General features: G+C 39.1%; 1 protein-coding gene across 1 annotated transcript in view; it reads left to right on the top strand.

Moving 5' to 3' along the window:
• The first annotated feature begins 10,016 nt into the window (after window positions 1–10,016).
• The window catches only part of LOC140235921 (C3 and PZP-like alpha-2-macroglobulin domain-containing protein 8), a 63,526-nt gene continuing 57,291 nt past the window's right edge, over window positions 10,017–16,251 (top strand). The window contains exon 1 of the mRNA XM_072315914.1: window positions 10,017–10,043. The gene's annotated coding sequence lies outside the window, so the exon portion shown is untranslated. The remainder of the gene's footprint in view (window positions 10,044–16,251) is intronic.

The following is a 16,251-nucleotide window of genomic DNA, read 5'->3' as shown; positions in this document are numbered from 1 at the left end:
TGCAGTGATGTTGATGGTGAAGTTGGCTCAGCATGAGCTAGTGTGATCCTCTTGGACATGGTGGAACTGTCTTGAACAAAAAACAGCACCGTCAGTCTACAGGCATGCATGCATCACGATGAACCTGGAATGACACAATGTAACATTTCTGGCATCATCACTGCCACTACAGCTACCACTACAACTACAACTACTACCACCACCACCAGGATCAAGTCATTAGATCCAAAGATAGCGACAAATGTAGATCGAAAGGCGGCCATGTAATGTAAAGCAGCCATTTTGAAATCCAATATGGCGGCCCATTTGGCGAAAATACGCAATGTAGATTGTTACCATTGGATTCCTTGCCCCACAAAACATACATTTCGACACCAGAATCGAGTCAATAGCAGCATTAGACCCAGAGATAATTGCAAATGTAGATGTCAAATGGCGGCCATTTTGAAATCCAATATGGCGGCCCATTTGTGAAAAGACGCAATGAAGATTGTTACCATTGGATTCCTTGCCCCCTAAAACATATATTTAGACATCAGAATCGAGTCAATGGCAGCATTAGACCAAGAGATAATCGCAACTGTAGATTTCAAATGGCGGCCATTTTGAAATCCAATATGGCGGCCCATTTGTGAAAAGACGCAATGAAGATTGTTACCATTGGATTCCTTGCCTCCCAAAACATACATTTAGACACCAGAATCGAGTCAATAGCAGCATTAGACCCAGAGATAATCGCAAATGTAGATTTCAAATGGCGGCCATTTTGAAATCCAATATGGCGGACATAAAGACAGAATTCCGAGTGGCCCAATATCTAAAAATGTTTGCAACATGTTAATGTACATGTGTGCCAAATTTGGTGCTTGTATCACAAAATGCACAATTCCTTTGAATTTTCGAGCTAAACCGCCCCACTACTAGAATATATACCACATCTTCTCATTTTATAAAACATGCCTGTCATCATTTACATAAACAATTTCATCAAACCCAGAATGGGTAAAGTTCTTCTCCTCTTCTTGAAACGTTATTGAACTCTTCCCCTTTATTTATACCATTTGCCTTTCATTTGAAACCACAAATAATAAAAGGCTTCATCCAAAATGTCAAGAGGCACAAAAAATCATCAAACATTGAATAACGGGCGAAATGATTCTTCTCCTCTTCTTCCAATTCTATAACATGCTTCCATTTTATAAAACATACCTGCTTTTCATTAGAAACCACTCACAAAAAAAGGCTTCATCTAAGATGTCTGGAGGCACAGAAAATTCATCAAGCATAGCTAGGACAATGCGGAAATCTTTTCCTCCTCTCCAAATATCAATATGCTCAGCTCTTACATTTGAAAAAGCATACTGACATTTATTAGAAACCACAACAATGATGCATCATCTATAAGATGTATAGATGCACATTTACATTGACATAGAACAATGTGAAAATCTCATCTCCTCTTCTTCAAATGTTTTTACACTCTTCCATTTGGAGCATACCATTCATTATCACAAAAAGATTTAACAAATAAGATGAAGAAGAAATGTCTGGATGCACAAATTTTCCTCAAACATAGAAAAGTGTGCGCAAATTACAACTCGCCCTAGAGTTTGAATATAAACAAAACATGGTCTCATTGAGATTCATGATTGAGGATTACAGCTGAAGAGTATTCTTCTTCCTTCTCCTCCCCTTTTTCAAAAAACTTCTACTTCCAATGAGATGCATCATTATATTTTTTTTTTTTCACCTGGGTATGGAATTTAGCTTCGTGCCCCCTGTTTTCGACAAAAGGTTCGTTTGTTTTCTTTACTGAATGCTTTAGTAAACAAAAAAGGCAGTTGTTTGCCCATCATTTATGTGTTCTTAAGAACGCAGTTATCATGCTGCTCCCAATTTTTGCAATGAATTCAGTAAATGCGAAAATTCAGGTAGGATCATAACTGGTTGCATCCACTGAGCAGTTTGAGCAGTACGTCCAAGTATCATTTCCAATGACAGGGACACATCTTTCTCTAGACTTTTGTTTGTAACCGCCACTAATGTCTGTTTGGTAATTACATGTATACCACATAACAGAGTATACCTTTCTGCCTTATCATACTTCGCAACTATAATTCATGATTCATTTGGCAGATGGGTGTATCTAAAGATACACCTATCTGCCAAATCTTTAAACTCATCCTAGCGTGCACTGTTAGAGGTGTATCTAGAGATACACCCTTTTGCCAAATTATGTAGTTCTCTATCCTGGTACGTCATTGTACGTCAAGGGTGTATGTAAAGATACACCCTTTTGCCAAATCAAAAGCAGGAAAACTGACAAAATAATACAGAGATAGCCCTAAATATCTCGGAAACAATTGCTCGACGACTTACGAAAGTTGGTCACATGAAAATTTCGGCATCGAAACCCCCCCCCCCCCCCCAAATGGTAAAAACCAAAAACATGACATTTTTCAGACATACACCTTTTTGCCAAATCACAACCGGAGTGGGTCCATGAATCTCATGCTGTACATTTAAAACCATCGATCCCAAAAATCTGGTCAGGAGCGTATGCAGGGATGCCTTGACAGAGTTGGGTCATTAATCTCAAACTGTACATTCTAAACCCATGTCATTTTCAAGAAACTTGACCAAATTGTAGAAAAGCGCTTAGTAATTCCAGATAAAGCAATAAAAACTGGCGTTCGTGTGCTACTTCTTGTGCTTGCAGCACCCCCCACGTTTGTTATTGTTGTTGTTAACACCTAGTTTAGTAGACTATAGTCCTCGACTAGTAGGCCCTAGGGCCCTAGGTACCTTAGCACTCGACCTGACCATGTTGATGAGCAGATATTGAACTGCATGTCAGAAAACAGATCTATGGATTTAAAATGGAAACAGCTCAGTTCCACTGCAAGCTTCCCGATTCCGTCGATCAGTGATGTGCTACCATAACCATGACTATGCGGCGTACAAATTGTAACGCGCACATTCGGCACGCGTTTTCTACGCTCTTTTGGTTACGTCACTGACCAACCTGCGCAGCTAGGATGCGCATAGATATATCTGCGGAACGTCCTTAAGGAAGCACATCAAGGAGTAGTTGAACACACACAGACACACACACAACAATAATAATAATACAAATATATTCTCATTGAGCATGTGCACCATGTGAATTATTGTACATTCAAACTAGAAATATCATAGTGGCGAATAGTGTTCGTCCCCCCCCCCATAAAAAAAGTCAGTCCAGTATACGAAAAAGGTGTTATCAGAGTACATCTAAAAAAAAAAAGCAACAACAGCAGATATTACTTGACTACTAATTAGTAATATATTATTCTATCCCATGATCCAAAACCTCCGCCCTCCCCCCCCCCCAAAAAAAAAAAAAAAATCACTGTCAGACAGCAAATGAACGATACCAGGTATCAATATACCCCAAACCATCTTTGATACACAATAAAGATAAATATTATTTCAAAACTTTAGCTTTATCCTTAACCTGAGACTTCATGACCCAACGCTTTTTCTAAAAAGTCCTCATGTTGTATTACATACAATACTCTGCAATGTACAAATTATACGCACCAATAATCATAAATACTATTCTGTATTGTGCAGCATGAATGAAAAAACAAAACAAAAACAGTGAAATACTTATCAATTATATGTGTCCTACACATAAAATCTGAAGCACAGTGACAAAAAGATAACTTGGATGCAAACAAAACTTAATATCAATCAATTATAAATCAAGATTTATTATATAAAGAAAATCACTTTAAATTCAACTTTGTTTAGCTGCACTGTTAATAAAAACTGAAAGTATCACTGTGTGTCATAGCAAAACAAGAGTAGTCATATGAAGAGTAACAGCAACAAAAACAAATCACAACTATCTGATAAAATCAATAATAATCCTCTACAATCTTCCACGCGACAAGTCCTGCATCTTCCAAGGATTGAAATTAGTTGAGTAGCAACATTCTGGTGACAGGGAGACCTGAAAATAGTTGGCAGAATCCTCTCCAAATGAGAGCAGAAATCAGAGCACCGGACCGGACTTATCACACATACAGTTATATTGACACATTTGGGTATCTTGAACAAAGTCAAAATACACAGACTCTCATACATTTATGTATGTCATACCTGTGGCTATTAATGCACTACATTAAAATGAACCTCTCAGTTGTTGAAGGAAGATGAGATCGAGTCAATAAAACCCCGAGTCCCTTACTGAGTCAAGTACTTTACTCGAAAGTCTGGGAAATATACGGGAGGGGGACAGAAAGAGTGTCTGGTTTGTGGATGGGAGGTGAGTGAAGGTAAGAAGGTATGGGTGCTGGGTGTTAAACCGAAAAGTGTTGGATATATCTTCACATTTAAAGGGCCCTGAAATCCAAATGCATGTTGATTTGTGTTGATTTATGATACCCTCTACTTCACTTTAACGAAACGAATACATAGAAACATAATGTATATTTTTAACGATTTTTTCTTCCATTTTTCTTCAGATTAATGTTTAACAAAAGTCATTTGAATGCACCTTCCCCTCGACTCAGCATAACTTGCATGTTCCCTCGCAATGTATTTTGTTAGTCGCATTCATATCACAGAGACATGCAAGTTATGCTGAGTCGAGGGGAAGGTTCATTCCAATGTGTTTCGTTAAATATGTCAGTTCTTTAGCAATGATTGACAGATGGAGTAATCTGAAGAATATTGGTTTGGCAGGATTTATTTATTTTTTTTTTTTTTTTTTGTGGGCGTTCCCAAGTAACCTGAAGAAAAATAGAAGAAAAATCGTCAAAGATATATGAAATGTCTCTAGATGTTATTATTATTATTATTATCATTATTATTATTATTTATTGGACCAGGTAAAGAATATAGGATACATATCATTAACATCACAAACATGAAACAAAAACCGGAATGAACATTACAAAGGATACACTGTACTGTACACGTTACACAAAATGAAAATGAAATGAATGGAGACTACATGAGGGTCAGGGTACACAAAAGTAAATACATTTACTTCTGTCCGTAGGCATGAGAACCCACACATGCTGCCCCTAAGAAACATTTAACAATCATTAAAAAATTATCACTCAACCCCTGATCCCCACCCCTTAACTCCATAATCCTTATCAAACTTCAAAACATAAAAAAAACACTGTACAATTCCAATATAATCATCCAACCCTTGACTTCATTTATATTCATACATTAATCTTAAAAACTGGAGCAAAAAACGTCAACATAAATGTAGGAGATTCCTGGATTTCCACCCGACCCCCAACCCTAAGCCTCTAACCTCTTAAAACATAATCATCATTGTCGTCAGCATAAAAATAAAAATAAAGCACATGTGTGCAAATCAAAACTAAAACTATCTCTCAATGTGATTAATACCCCATCAAACGCCCAGAATGTAAACTCAACTAACAATTAATTTGGTTACTGTTACCACAACGACTCAGTGTTCAACGTGAACAAATGATGAATTGTGCATACCCATATTTGTTTCACCGCAAAAGTGACGTTGAGGGTATAATAAATCAACTCAAGTCAACATGCATTTGGACTTCAGGGGCCCTTTATTAACTCCTGAAAAGCATTTTATGGTAACGCGTATAGGGCATAATTCCTTCTGGACTGTAACAATTACCAATGGAGCAAGCCGAGGCGCTCATCGTAAGACATCTCACACCTCCTTTGAGGGAGTGCGAACCTGGTCGCGGCTGTCCGTTGAACTTGCTCCTGAGATGCAGTGTTGGGGTGCCATGCTGGTATGCCGTATATTCCAGAATCTTGAGTAGCAGTGATTGGAAGAGAAAAAGTATCGCCTGCGTGGAGGCCCATCGCTCGATGCAGCAAATAAAACCTAGTAGCTGATTGGCAAGAGATACATCAGCTTCCACGTACAAGTTCCATTGGGGATCCGACGACATGATCACTCCAAGGTACTTGTAGGATGATACGTGGGCTAGCGAGTCATTATTAACCCTATAAAGCCCAAGCTATTTCGACCCCTTCCAGGCCGAAGGGGGGGGGGGGGCACATTGTGCCCTCCCCCACATAACTTCTTTATTATATTATGTATGACCGTCATATTTGGCACGTGGGTAGCCTATCATGTATTGCTTGGAATGGGGACATAATATTGGTATCACATTTCTATTTCCAAAATATTGACATTTTGAGTTTGCAGACTGATAATATGATATACAAATGATATTACCGGTAAAGCTTGTGAGAAAATAACACAAAATAAAAGGATAGTCTTTGGAAAATGCTGTATTTTCGATTATTTCTATTATATCTAATGTTTGATGCCTATGTCATATTAAAAATAGAGGAAATAATAAGAAGACCATTTCAGGGTAATTCACAACCATAATTACTTCACATTTCGGTCCTTCAGCAAATTACAGCCAAGAAAACCCCCATTTCATCCATTATTATATTGTTAAATGAACTTGGAACGGAAAATCATGCAAAATCTGACGAGCATGGTTGTCAGTTTATGGTTGCCATGGCAACCAACAATATTGGACATAGCTAAATTATACATCAAAATGTTTGCAATAAGATTTTAGGAAAAGTCACTAAATTTGGTTGAAATCGGGTGAAGGGTGTAGGAGTGGCAAACGAAAATATGGTGGGGGGCACAATGCCAGTAATGTTATCAAACTGTGCAATGGGTTTTTATTGATTACTGGATGAGTACTAAAAGTGTGCCTGGTAGTCACTGTCTGTAAGAAAGTGTAAATTCATTATCAGTATTGAGAGAATATAATTACACCCATGTAAACACAAACATACACAAACACACACTATACACGCACATACCAGTAACACACTCGAACACACGCACACATACCCTCTCACAAAGCAGTCATAATTACCTCGTTCTCCCAATTCTAGGTATCTGTGTCTCTCTAACTCCTCTTTTTTCTATTCTCTTGTTCTTTTCTTTTGTTTGTTTTCCATTCACCAGTCCCCAAGTTTGTGAAAAATTCTGCATTTTATTAATTCAAAATGCACCATACCACATGTGTGTTCATAATTACATACAGTAACTAAAAAAAAAAAAAACTAACCCTAACCCTAGCCCCGTTTGCCAGAGACGCAGCTACAAGACGCCCTAGCACGGCGTCTGTCTGCCTAGATAACATGCACCTCCCAATCACCTCTACACGTATCTATCTGAATGAAATTCCCATTGTAGCCGAGATGATGATGTAAACATAGCTTAAAAAATGAAGAAAAAAAAATAAAACAAAGTTTTGTCAGAATTTATTCAGTCATTCATTCATTTTATTTAGTCACGGTACTGACATCTTTTGCTTTCATTTTTTTTTTTCATTTAGTCATTGCAATTATGAAAACAAGTATTCTTCATAACACATCGTCTATAGGACCAACAGAATATATAAAAACTACGTAAAACTACACAATCTAATTCACATATCATAGGCAAAAAAGAAAGTAGACAAGAAAAAATTAATACAAAATTACAAAATATGTTCATATTATGTGACCCGCTACAACAAATGGATCCGAAAGTCGGGGGAAGACAATTTTCGGAAAATGGCATTAAATTATTCCCTTACTTTTCTACTATGATTTCATTTATAGCACAACTCACAAGAGTACTCGGTTGCGGAGATATCAATGATTTTGCTAACGTATGCCAATTGGTTGAGGAAATCAGAGTTTTGAGGAAAGCCCCTTAAAAGTTTTCCTTCCGACAAGTGGAGGCGAGACAGTTTTCACCGCTTGACAATAAAAGGCATGCTCCTAGCGATGTTCATTCAAGCTTAGCGCCAGCGTTCTACGCACGACCAATCTTCTTCTTCTTCTTCTGAATATTCTGCCTCCTTCAATCCTGAAGATTCTTGCAGATTTACATGCGTGTGTGCGTATCATAAGGGCACCCGAGTGTGCAGTACTTGAATGCAAGATGCATTATTCACATGGCACAAGAAAAAACCCATTGCTCGATTTACTCCACATCTTCCGTCAGGCGATGACGGAAGACCTCCACAGACGGTGCCAGGATTACCTCTTGGGGCAGGCTGTTCCACTGCCGTACTGTGCGAGGAAAGAAGAACTGTTTGTGTTGTTCTGTCCTGGAGATGGGGACCAGATAGACATATGGATGAACTGTCCTTGTTGTTCTTGTGATGGGGTGGATGTGGTGGTGGTCCATGTTGAAGTCTACCAGTGAGTTGTGCATTTTAAATTCTACAACATGGTCAGCCTGGAGACTTCTCTTCTTTTCTGGAGTGACTGCCACCCAAGTTGTTCGAGCATTTCTGACACGCTTGTGGTATTATGGTACCGGTTTAGCACATATCGTGCAGCGCGTCTCTGGATCATTTCCACCTGTTGTATGCATCCAGCTGTGTAAGGATCCCAAACTGAATCCATTAACAGGATCCATATTATTCAACAAGAGGACGCACAAGTGCTTGGTACCCTTTCGTCTTGAGTTGGGTTGAGTGGATACGTAGATTACGTCGGAGGAAAGCCAGGGTGTTATTTGCCTTCTGGCAGATGTTTGAGATGTGTTGGTTCCGCTTGAGGTTGGTTTCAATTGTGACGCCCAAGTATTTGGCAGATGTGACAGTGTCCAGGACTATGCCATTCAGAGTGTATTGATGATAATGTCTAGTCCTCTTTGTGGTGACTGTTATTGAGTGGTATTTATGGGGATTGAGTTCCATCAGCCAGCCACTTGACCAGTTACTGAGTTCATCCAGGTCTTCTTGTAGGAGCCTGGCATCTTCATCTGACTGGATGGTCATATGCATGATGGTATCGTCTGTAAATAGCCTAACTGACGTGGACATTTCTGTGGGCAGGTCGTTGATATAGAAGAGGAAGAGACAGGGTCCAAGGACTGATCCTTGTGGGACGCCAGATTCAACTTCCACTTCAGATGAGGTAGTTCCATCTAAGACGACTCGCTGTCTTCTGTTTGAGAGGAAGTTTGTTATCCATCTGATGTTATGGCCCCTTACTCCGTAGAACTGCAACTTGTGGAACAGCCTTTTGTGTCCAACTTTGTCGAAGGCCCTGCTGAAGTCTGTGATAATGATGTCTGTTTCCTTGTTCTCCTCCATGTTGTTTATCAGGTCACTGATGAAACTGATGAGCTGGAGTTCACAAGACTTCTTTGCCCTGAAGCCATGTTGGAGTGGGTAGAGGATGTTGTTGTTGTTTGTATGGCTCATGATGTTGCTTACGATCATATGCTCCATCATTTGCACTGCCCCCCCCCCCCACGTAAAAAAGCAGTAACTGACATTTTTATGAATGTTTACTTTTTTGCAAAAATGAATAGTTTACCCAATGCTCTCCAATGTTAATAGGTCAGTTTTGCAAAAAGAAAAATGAAAGTGACCAAAAATACAATTTTTCACTTTTGCAAAAAGCAGTAACTGCATCCAGTTGATTCAACTTTGCAAGTTTCCCCACGGAAAAAAGCAGTAACTAACAAAGCCCACGGAAGAAAGCAGTAACTAACAATTCAGTCTTTATCATTCAGACTCTGTATAGTCCTTCCTGTATATTTTTTCCCTAATACCATTTATTTTTTCTACTAATTTTTTTTTTAAACAATGTAAACAGCAGGTTCTCCCATAATTTAGGAGAGTAGATATAAAAAGATTGTATCACCAGTAACTTGACTCTGCCCGCAGGGAATCATATGACAAGTTGTAGAAAAAGCTTCTTTCTGGAGACTAGCAAACCTGGCAGACTCAGCGCGCTCAGAGTGCAGAATACGCGTGCAGCAGCTGCATGCGCATAAATTATGCAGCATACAGTAACTAGCTAAACATTGCATCACATCACAGTCATCACTTGTATGCACAGTTAGTATTGCAGGTCTGGTACAGTCTGAGTGATCATGCCAGTGCTAACCATGCTGTCACACAGTTTCTGCGGTCCAGGCATGCGTGTAAATCTATCATGAATTGCAGAGGAAAAGTCATGGTAGCCATGGCTTTGGCCAGAACCAGAAAATCTAGGTGAGCTGAAAATATATTGAAGGGAGATGAGCACTAGTATTAATGCACTAACGTTAGTCTAATGTTAGATGTAGGCCCTAAAGTTTAAAATAGGTCTACCAGATCTAAAGTTACAGAGTAGATCTAGATTCTAATCTATTGTTAACTGTTTAGTGTTAGACAAAATGTCAGTAGGCCTAATCTAACGTAATAGATGTAGGTCTAGCACTAACATTGGGCATAGATCTGTAGTGTAGCTTAAGTGTAACGTCAGAGTTCGACTAGGATCTAAGACGAAGAGACTTGACTTTATTGTCTAGTCCAGGGTCATGTGTCAGGGGCCAGGCCGGGCACTCCAAAGTTCAATTAGGGTACATAGGTGTCTACCTTATTTTTGCACAGAATGCCATTCAATCTACAAGACCTAGTCTAGGTCTAGCGATAGGTCCTAGATCTTATAGATCTAGACTAACCAGAAAGTAGAAGAACTTTATAACCTGGTGGTGGTAACAATTCTCCTCCTATGGTCATGTGACATGTGCAGTTACTGCTTTTTTCCATGGGGAAAACAGCAGACTCCTGGCCGTCTGCAGTTACTGCTTTTTTCCGTGGGGAAACTACCCAGAATCAAGGGTGAGCCACCGCAGTAACTGCATTTTCCTAAATAACATTTAAAAAATAACGGAAACATCATTTTTTCCTAGGTATTGTTAGACAACTAGGTATGGTGCATAATCATACCACAAAATTATTTTTGAATGTTTCTGTGTTTTTAAAGAATCTGCAAAAAACACAAAATCGCATTTATCTCAGCTCAGCAGTTATGCAGTTACTGCTTTCTTCCGTGGGGGGCAGTGCAGGTAATGCATGTAAGTGATATTGGCCGGTAGTTTTCTGGGTCTGTTTTGTCTCCTTTCTTGTGCACAGGAGCCACGTTAGCAAGACGCCAGTCCTTAGGTACATCTCCTGTCTGATATGACAGCTTGAAGATAGTGCACAGTGCTGGGGCTATGGTCTTGGACATCTTCTTGAGAACTAAGGCTTGAATTCCATCAGGTCCAGGGGCCTTCCTGATGTTGAGCCTTCCCAGCATCTTTTCTATGCCTCCTGTAGTGATGTTAATATCAGGCATGGTGTTGAAGGGTGATATATCAGGAAGAAGGTTTGGGGGGTAGGTCAGCTTCAGTGGTAAAAGCCTTCCTGAACTGATCATTGAGTACTTCAGCTCTGGCTTTTGGAGCAGTTACAAGGTGTACGTTCTAATCATCTGTCTTCAATAGGGGAATTCCACTACAGTCAGATCTGTTGTGTTTTATGATTCTCCCAAACTCTTTCATGCCATCATATTGGTTGGAGTCATCATCGGGTGTGAAGATTGATTCAAGGTATCTCCTGTTTGTCCTTCTTGTTTCAGCTTGGTTGAGGTTTTTCAATCTACGAATCTCCTCCTCTGTCGCCATTGGGATGGGCTCGTGTCTTTTTCTGTGATGGTTGACTTTCTTGTGTAGCCTGTCTCTCTTCGTCATGAGTTGCCTTATCTTCCCATTTATCCAAGGCAGGTTTCTTTTTGATCGCAGCATCTTATGAGGAATGAATTTGTCAGTTCCCGACTCAATGCCAGTTCTGAAGAGATGCCACAATTCATTCACTGATGCGGTAGCTGCTCTAGATATATCTGAGGTTACTTGTTCCATGTGTACTTCAAAACTGTCCCAGTCTGCCTTGCTGTAGACAGGAATCTTCCTGCGTGGTTAGTTTTCTGTGAGGTCGTACATCAACTTCAACAATGGGGCAGTCATGGTCTGATATTCCTGGTACAACCTTTGGGTCGCTGATCAGGGTAGGATTGTTGGTTAGCATCAAATCCAGTACATTGTCTCGTCTAGTTGACACATTTACAAGCTGAGTAAGGCCATGGTCATTTATGATGTCTCCAAAGAAGTGATGGAGGGTGGGGTAGTTGCAGGTTTCAACATGCAGGCTCTCCCAATTCCATCCAGGAAGATTGAAATCCCCTCCTAGTATTACTAAGTGCTTCCTGACGAGTCTGGAGAGGGACCTTTCAAGCTCTACAAGGCTGGGCTCATATCCTCCCTGTGGTCTATAGTATGCTGCAATGTGGAGAGTTTTGGATCCTGCCATTTCAATACGGCACCACAGAATTTCACATTCTGTCTCAAGATCATGTTCCCTGGTTACCAGGAGATCATGTCTGGTTGCAATAAATACTGCCCCGTGGGGGTCATCTGGACGATCCCTTCGGAGTATGCTGTACTGGTCCGTGGGGAATACTTCTATGTTCTTGATAGATTCAGTATGCCGGAATTCAGTACCAACTATGATGTCAGGGTTGTGTTTCTGAGTCAGTACGGCAAAATGATGCTTCTTAGCTCTAATGCTCTGACAGTTGACATTAAGTATCTTGATCACCCTATTATGAGGCTTGCTGTTTGCTTCAGTCTTGAATGAAGAGGGGATGAAGAAAGCACAGGTGAGCCAGGGGACCTCGGATCACTTGAGCTGGAGTGTCTGTGTTTGGCGACATTGCTATTATCTAGTACATCAAAAGAATTTGGTGAGAAGTCCGTGCTTGAGAGGCTAGAAATCCCCAGGCTGGTATTACTGATATTGTGGGCTCCATAGTGATTGCATATCCAAACTATAGATCTATTACCAAATGATGTATGTTCACAGTGAGTCAGACCCATACATTCAGCATGGAACCATTTTTCACATTTGCCCTCACACAGAACTTCAGAAGACTTCCAAGTAACAGCCTTGGAACAAATTCCACATGGATATTTGGCTTTTCTCGGCATGATCATATGTGATGGATGAAAGCATAAATTCAAGAGGCTTACTTCTTGATGAATAAGCTCAATATCAAAAAACAAGCATTAATAATACATTACATAATTGTGGGCTGTGTCCTCCTGTGACCTGTGTACAAAATGTACCTGTCTGAGAAATGTCATGAAGAAAGGGTGATAATTTACGGGAAGGATGTCATATTTCAGGTACAGAATCATTCCATCCTTACACTCGGCACAGCTGTGCGACTCAGGATCCAACATATGTTGCTAGTTAGTATAGTTTACAGCTGCTGCTAGCATACATGACCCAAACATGAAGTCAAATGCAAGGGTGTCATGGCAGGCAGCATATGACACAGAGGCATATGGATGGGACTGAATAGAAATCAGCCAAACAGTGAGATGATTGATGCAGAAAACCAAGGATGAATCATATACATATATATATATATATATATATATATCCATTTCATCTTTTTTTTTGTGCCCCAATCGCACGCCCGACTTTTAGACGACGTCTTCCAAGTTTTCATATTCAGCTGATACGCACGAAGCCGCCAAATGCCACAGTACAATGAAAACGTTTTTCACAATTCCATTTCTGTTACATGTACCTTTGCATTTCATGTGGTAACTGAATATGAAGCGATGTTCCTACTGGGTTTGCGAGCCGAGTATATTCTTGGTTTCCTTTCTTTGCGTTCAAAAGCCAATAATACTGCTACTGGTCATTTGTGAAAGAAGAAATAGTTGTTTGTGTTTAAAGTAAAGAAGAGAGAGAAAGATGGGACGCTATAAAACAATTAATTTGCTTCGGAAAATATTAACAAAAAATCCAAACATAATAGATCTGAAAGATACGAGACATGGATATAGGCCCATATTCAGGTATTAAAAATACCGTAATATCTCCACGAGGGAAGTCAAATTGAAAGTCTCAACAAAGGCAGCAACATATCCCCACAAAGAAGCTTATACGAATCTTAATGATTACAATAATATGTGATCGTGCACCTCAAAACGAACATAAAGTCGCACACACTGATTTTGCGTGAGGACTGAAAATAAGTGTAATGGGTCAACCTAGCTGAACTTGACTTTTTCATATTTTCTGAAAGAGCGGGTCTTTTATATTATGCTTAAATTTGATATCATCAAAAGGCAGGAAAGTGTGTTTTTTAGCAGTTTATCTCGAACATTTTTGGTAGAATAGTGTGATTAGGTGTGTCTTTAGAATCCCTTTTTCATTTCTGAAAAACCTTGTCCACACTCTTCACTTTCAATTCTAATAACTTTTGAAAGGATAGTGCTAATGCTTTGAAAGTTGGCATTAATTATGGACAGAATGTGTTAATGAGGCATGCTTAATTTCAGTTTAATCTGAGTGGAATCCCTTCATTGTTTTTACTCTGGTGGTTTACTTCCTGTTTTTGGTCCCATTCATCGCACAGCCAGCACGGTTTGGTAAAGATTAAGCGCTTGAATAGACACTGTACTTCAGAGCCTCTTTTCTCAGTTCACACTTTTCCTGAGTTTGTGCTTTCTTTCCAATATTTAGATAGGTTAGGAGAGTCCATTTGATTTGAGTTATACATCATTTTAAAGCTTAAAGTCTGCTCTTTCAGAATATGGTCTTAACTAAAAATTCATGTCTGGCGACTTTTTGTTTGTTTTGAGGTGCAGGGTCACATATTATACAGTTCCAAAAATGATCTCAAAAAGAGCTCATAAGAATACTGTAAAGTCACAAAATCTTAGTTGACGAAAGCCAAGGTTGATATTTTCTCTACATCCAAAAGGCAATTTCTCTACAACCAAAAGACAAACTACATGTTTAGGTCAACAAAGAGCCGTAGAAGTTACATTGATTTTTATTCTAAGCAAAGTGTTTACGAAGCTTGGAACACAGATATTAGTGTTGGGATGAAGATATGCAAGACATTTTTCGAATGTGTTCGAAATTGCATTGCCATAATAGCCACACATGGCAATGATATTATGTAAACGGCATATTATGGCCATAAATCGGGAAAATATCTTGAATGGCAGAATTTCCTCATTTCTCAAGCAAAACCCACACATCACACACACACACACATTTTTTGAATGTGTTGGAAACTGCGTTGCTATGGTAACTAAATATCATGAAATAAATCAGCACAAAATATTTGGATCAAACTGCTTCATCATATTTCGTAGCAATGCTCATGCAATTCGGCACACATGCTGTTCTTTGAAATAATGGACGCAGGACACCATGTTTCGAAAGTATGGTAGCTGCTTTGTCATAGTAACGGTATATTATTTCTTGCGCTCCCGTTTTCGTTAGGGGTTGGACGAACGCTGGGCAGCCCCTAGAAGCTTTACTGTCATACACGATTTTCATTTCATTTCATAAACGATCTAGATCAGCACGCAGTATTCGCGACGCTGACGCTGCAACTGCCATGCATATCGTGCTTGTACACTGTAAAAACATCGGTGTTAGATTTAACACCACGGGTGTTAAATCTAACACCGATCAAACTTCAATAAAGGACCACACCCACAGGTGTTAAAAATGCACTGTGATGCTGTTGAAAAGTGTTCACCTGACACTTCGTGGTGTTAATTTGACACTGTACCTGGTGTTATTTTGACACTGTACTGGTGTTAATTCAAAAATGACACCACATGGTGTTGATTTGATATTTGTTGGTGTTAATATCAACGGTTTAACACCCGTCCAGCTTCAATAAGGGACCACACCAGCTGGTGTTACTTTGGTGTAAATCTATTTTCACATTTTTTCAAAAGTCTAGTATTTTAATGTAAAATTCTTGATCGTCTTGTTTAAATTAAAAATTAACAAGAAGTGCAGTTACTATAAGAAACTCTTCAAAAAACAGTTTAAAATTTGGAAATGACACCCGGAGGTGTTAATTTAACACCATAAATGAGCACCGAAAATTTAACACCAGCTCGGTGTTCACTATTTAACACCGGACTTTTTGCAGTGTATGTAGTCCTAAACCAAGTAGTTACTGTACAGCATGCATAATACAGCATAATCAATGAAATCGCCTGACACATATACGACATGCTGATTGATTAATGTGGACTTTTCTGCCCTATAACAAAACGAGAAGTGGTTATGGGATTGTGCCATAAATTACCGATTTCTTACTGAAATCATCAGACTCATTTTGCGTTTTTGTTTTATAAATTGATTATAATATGTTTAGATTGGTCCCACAGACATGACAGATTTTCTATGAATTGTAAAGAAAGAGATAATAGACAGCTAGAAAAGCAAAGCAAAACAAAACAATAGAAAACAAAAACAAAATAAATAAGAAATAAAAGACAAGAATTTGATTTTGTCGGAGATTTCACTACTTTTTTTTCTTTAATAAAAAATACAAAAGACAATTAGA

The sequence above is a fragment of the Diadema setosum genome, chromosome 12 (genome assembly GCF_964275005.1).
Source record: "Diadema setosum chromosome 12, eeDiaSeto1, whole genome shotgun sequence".
NCBI lineage: Eukaryota > Metazoa > Echinodermata > Echinoidea > Diadematoida > Diadematidae > Diadema > Diadema setosum.
Note: the sequence above shows the minus strand (reverse complement) of the source record. Positions and strands in the feature narration are given on the sequence as shown.